The sequence below is a fragment of the Oryctolagus cuniculus genome, chromosome 8, assembly GCF_964237555.1.
Source record: "Oryctolagus cuniculus chromosome 8, mOryCun1.1, whole genome shotgun sequence".
In the NCBI taxonomy this organism is placed as follows: Eukaryota; Metazoa; Chordata; class Mammalia; order Lagomorpha; family Leporidae; genus Oryctolagus; species Oryctolagus cuniculus.
The window spans coordinates 50,689,453-50,694,939 of record NC_091439.1 but is presented as its reverse complement, the minus strand read 5'-3'; the positions used below and the strand labels follow the sequence as shown (position 1 = coordinate 50,694,939).

General features: G+C 41.0%; 1 non-coding gene across 1 annotated transcript; it reads right to left on the bottom strand.

The window, feature by feature from the left end:
- Nucleotides 1-3,824: 3,824 nt before the first annotated feature.
- On the bottom strand, nucleotides 3,825-3,930 carry LOC127483333 (U6 spliceosomal RNA). The gene has a single exon (XR_007909528.1). It is a non-coding gene; the product is annotated as a U6 spliceosomal RNA (small nuclear RNA).
- Nucleotides 3,931-5,487: the final 1,557 nt, after the last annotated feature.

Genomic DNA, 5,487 nt, shown 5'->3' with positions numbered 1-5,487 from the left:
TGTTATTTAATAGCTTTTGTTAATGGCAACTATTTAAAGAAGTCAAAGTAGGTACTGATAAAACGTATTGAAATGCATAGCCCCTGTTCTTCTGTGAGATCATTCAATAAAAATTTCTTTGTGTTCCTGGGTTCTAACATATCCGATTTTATTTTATTTTATGCCATCAAATCATTTTTCGGTGATTTTAGTATGGTTTGGCACACAGGATTTAGAATTGTAAACCAGATTACCTGGCAAGGAATTATACCACTGACTTAATAAATTATTACAAGGAATTAATGTAACTGCTCTGGGTCACAATTTCCTAGGATAATTGTTTCTCTTTTTTGGCAGGAAAATAAAAGGAAAAAACACAGGCTATTTCTTGAGAACTCGTGTCTTTTCTTCAGTCAGAAGTCTCCTGTGAAAGTTAGACTTCTTTTGCAAAGTTATTCCTGAAACTGATTGACTCAGAGGGCAGATGACTTAGGGTTCTATTAGTTTCTATAAACAGCTCTGTCTCATGAGTAATGCTGAGATCACAGTTCTTAAGCACTTAGGGATTTCCCTGAACCCAATGAGTTTGACAAAACACACTTTAGGAAGAATTCAAACTATCATGCTGTACTAAACAGGCTTGAAACTTCTTACATATTTATTTATATTAATGGATTTCACATGTTGAGTTTTGCAGAAGAAACAAGAAATTTATCTGAGGTAATAGACATAGTAGCAAGGATCAGTTACAAAAGTAAGTATTCTAATTTTATATGATCTTTGTTTGGTTACTTGACCTGGAGTCCAGTTTCCTGTATTATAAAATGAAGAAGTTCAATGGTGGAATATATAAGTTATATTACAGACCTATACATAGCAAAATCAAGTGGTTTTATTTATAAATACAAGTTTTAGAAACATTTTAGCCAGTTTTTAAGTTTAGGGTAGATTTAGATATAGAGAAAAATTGTGAAGATAGTGTATATCATAACTATCCTGCTATTAACATTTTAACATTAGCATGATACATTTGTCATAATTAATAAAACAATGGATATATTATTTCCCAAGTTTATTCTTTAATTAAGTTTCCTTAATTATTATCTGATGAATGTTTTTAAAAAAGAATTATTTATTTATTTATTTGATTATTTATTTGAAAGGCAGAGTTACAGAGGGAAAAGACAAGACAGGGAGAGAAAGATTTTCCATCCACTGGTTCAATCTCTAAATGTCTGCAATAACCAGGGCTGGGCATGGCTGCCCCCAAGAGCCAGGAGCTTCATCCAGGTCACCCACATGGGGCCCAAGCACTTGAGCCATCCTCTGCTGCTTTCCCAAGCATATTAGCCCAGAACTGGATTAGAAGTGGAGCAGGGGAGTCAGGGGGAGAGGGGGTCGAACCTTTGCCCCATAGGATGTCAGTGTTGCAGGCCATGGCTTAACTTGCTATGCCACAACACAGGCCTCCAAATTATCTTTCTATATTCCAGAGTCCCATCCAATCTACCAGGTTATATTTGTCGCATTTCCTTAGGCTCCTCTTGGCTACGATAATTGTTTATACTTCCCTTGCTTTTGATGATAATTGGAGTTTTGAGGGATTGTTGTAGAATTTTTCTCTATTGGAACTTATGATATTTTTCTTTTGATTGGATTTGGATTGTAGGATTTGGAGAGAAGGACCACAAACATAAAATTTTATCACATCACATGAAGCGTGCATATCATCAACATGCTTGCTTAATTACTGTTGACTGACTCTGGTGACCTAGAAATTACTTTTCTTTCCCTTTCTTTCTGTCTCTCTTCCTATATTCTAATTTTTGGAAGAAAGTTATTAAGTACAGAGTGTACTTAAGATTTGGGTTTTGTTAAGGTAGCTAGGTAGTCATTAGCTCATGTGTGTGAGAGAGACCAAAGGAAATGGGAATTTTTGTGTGGCAGAATGAGGGAAGAACGTAGAAGCATGTCGTGGAAGCAGATCAGCATTTGCACATCAGAAGTCTTGCTCTTACTGCATAACCTTATTAGGTGGATTCCAGCCTCTCCCAGGGCAGCACAGGGAATCATCCCACCCTACACCAAGGAGGCTATTGGGTGGATTACGAAGTAAGTCCTGGGGGGAATTTCAGGAACTCAACTTCCAGAAACTATTCCACCCAAGAATATCCCAGAAGAGGGAGAGTGGAGGAGGAAAGGAGAACCCATACTCATTTCCGGGAAAACTCCAGTCTGAACGCAGAGTGGGCCCTCAGTTCTTTCCTGAGCTGCCCTCCTGGTCTGTCAGGTATACTCTCTTCACTGAATGTGGCTAGCATGCTAACTACTTGGGGGGAAAAAAAAGTGGGCTTTATTCTCCGTCCTCTAGAGGGTGGAGTTTGAACCTAAGCTATTTGCAATTATAATCAATCATTAGGAGTAGGACTTTGCCTCAGCCTGTGTCTTTGAAATGAAACCTTCCTAACTGCTTCTCAGGCTTCACCTCCCCCAAAGGTGGGAAAGAAAGACTAGGGTGGGCTGATACTGGGTGTTTCTCCTCCCTCCTCCCCCAACAACTTGGTTGGTTCTGAAGGACTCCAATATTTAGGCTCTTGTAAAATATAATGGTATTTCAAAATGTTAGTGGAGCAATGGAATTAAAAGGTAATGTTTTTCCCATGGATCTTTGAATATCCCTGGTCATTTCTTCTGAGGTTCAGCCTAGTTAAGAACAGAATGTTCTGGGATATTCCAAAATGTTTTCTTAGCCCTCCCTGAACTGAATGCACGGAATGTTTCTCAGCATGAACTGTGAGAACCAGACTGAGCTTTCAGAACACCAGAGTACTGCTAGTCCTTAACTCAGATTTGTCTACACTGAATCTCCAGCAATTTGCCAATCACACTTCAGGTTTTCTTACCCTGAGGACTCTGCTCAGGCAAGCCGTGATTCTCCATTTTGATCTCTGTCTCTCCGATTTTGAGGACAGTTGTTTGCACTACAACCCGACTTCTCTGAAACATCTGTAAGCTATTGATTTTTCAGCCGGTCCAGGTGTTTACCTGTTGGAATCTCGTTTCATGATGGGCCAGAACCATAAGTTTTGATAACTTTTAACACTTCTTATAGACAAAAATTCCCTCAGGAACTCCTTCATTGATTTATTTCTCCTTCATTACTGAAGGATAATTTCACTGGATACAGATTTATAGGTTGGTATGCTTTATCTCCCAACACTAAATTTTTGACCACTCCCTCCTATTTTTGGCCTAGTATTAATGTGGGAAAAATCAGGCAGATAGATCAAGTTCATGAGCTGGAGGCCACACCTACCCCACCCCATATAATCTTATTATCAATCAGATGGCGCCTCCCCCAATGCACCCCTCCTTACCTGGGACCTGCAGGCAGTACTATGTAACCACTCCCCTTTTGCAAGCTAAGAAGAAGCCTGGGGAATGAGAGGGTGTTCTCTCTTTTCTCTCTCCTCACTTGTGGACCCAGGACAAGCAGAGCAGGGTATGAAGTTCCTCTTTTTACCTTTCCTGGCCCATTCTCCCTAAATGGAACCTCCACGTGCCTGTGGATTCTCCTCACATTCTAAATAAACCTCACCATGCTGCATCCTGTGTTGGTGCCTGTGCTTAGAATTCTTTTCTAAGCAACAGACAAGAACCTGGGATATTAATTTTGGCCCACCTAGCCCACAATAGTATCTGGTGAAATGCCTGCTGGTTTTCTTATTTCTGTTTCTCTAGAAATAAAATGTTTCTCTTATTTGTGTTTGGTTTTCTAGTGCTGGAATATGACATAGCTATGTGTATGTCTGTTTTTGTTATTGTATTAGTTTTGAATTTATAATTTTTTTATGGAAAGCTTCAGGAATTTGCATGTCATTCTTTTGCAGAGACCATGCTGATATCCTTTGCATGGTTTCAATATTAGTATTTTTGCTGCAAAGTGAGAACTTGTTCTCTGACTTCCTAGATCTGTAACTTGGTATCAGTCTTTAATATTGGAAGTTTCTCAATCATTATTACTTCAAATATTTCTTCAGTCTCATTTTTTTCTCCTTCTGATATTCCAACTACATTATAGAGACATAGAAACATCACCTCTATTCTTTTAGGTCGCAACTGCAGCCTTAGAACTAAATTAAAGTAACAGGCTAGCCGGCGCTGCGGCTCACTAGGCTAATCCTCTGCCTTGCGGTGCCGGCACACCAGGTTCTAGTCCTGGTTGGGGCGCCGGATTCTGTCCCGGTTGCCCCTCTTCCAGGCCAGCTCTCTGCTGTGCCCAGGGAGTGCAGTGGAGGATGGCCCAAGTGCTTGGGCCCTGCACCCCATGGGAGAACAGGAGAAGCACCTGGCTCCTGCTTTCGGATCAGCGCGGTGCGCCGGCCTCAGTGCGCTGGCCGCGGCTGCCATTGGAGGGTGAACCAATGGCAAAGGAAGACCTTTCTCTCTGTCTCTCTCTCTCACTGTCCACTCTGCCTGTCCAAAAAAAAAAAAAAAAAAAGTAACAGACTAATAATAATGTAGATTTTATTTGGTAGAGGAGTCCTCATTAAAAAAAAATGAACACTGAAAGAAGCAGTCAGAGTGAATTACTTACATAGTGAATAGGACAAAAATTGTTAGCTGGGCAAAGCAATTAAATGATGTGGGGAGGCTTAAAAGATAAGAAGTATTGGGGCTGGCACTGTAGCTTAGTTGGCTTAGCCTCCGCCTTTAGGTGCTGCCATGCCATATGGGTGCCAGTTCATGTCCCTGCTGCTCCTTTTCCAATCCAGCTCCCTGCCATGGCCTGGAGAAACAGTGGAAGATGGCTCACGTGCTTGCGCCCCGGCACCAGTGTGGGAGACCTAAAAGAAGCTCCTGGCTCCTGGTTTTGGATTGGCAGCTCCGGCCGTTGCGCCCAACTGGGGAGTGAACTAGTGGATGGAAGACTACTCTCTGTCTCTCCGTCTGTCTGTCTGTAAATATATCTCTAAAATAAATAAATAAAATCTTTAAAAAGGGAGGTAAGAATCATCTTAGCAAGATTTGTGTAGAATTCTTTCAGCTTTGTTTGTCCTTGAGGATAAGGGCCCTGCATCATTCTACATAGGAAGGTGATTGAGCACATAGGAATGTCATCTTCTACTTTTAAAAGGCAACACAAAAATGAACCTGAACGTTTTGCATCTGGTGTTTTTCAAGTGTCATTAAGACATAGTTTAAATGAGAAGGTGATATATTTTTAACTCATTCAAAACATATATCACAACTTTTTGTATTATCATCTCACAGTTATTATTTTTTAAGATTGATTTATTTATTTGAAAAGCAGACTTACAGAGAGGCAGAGGCAGAGAGTGAGAGTCTTCCATCCACTGGTTCACTCCCCAGTTGGCCACAATGGCTGGAGCTGCACCGATCTGAAGCCAGGAACCAGGAGCTTCTTCTGGGTCTCCCACGTGGGTACAGGGGGCCCAAGGACTTGGGCCATCTTCCACTGCTTTCCCAAGCCATAGCAGAGAGCTG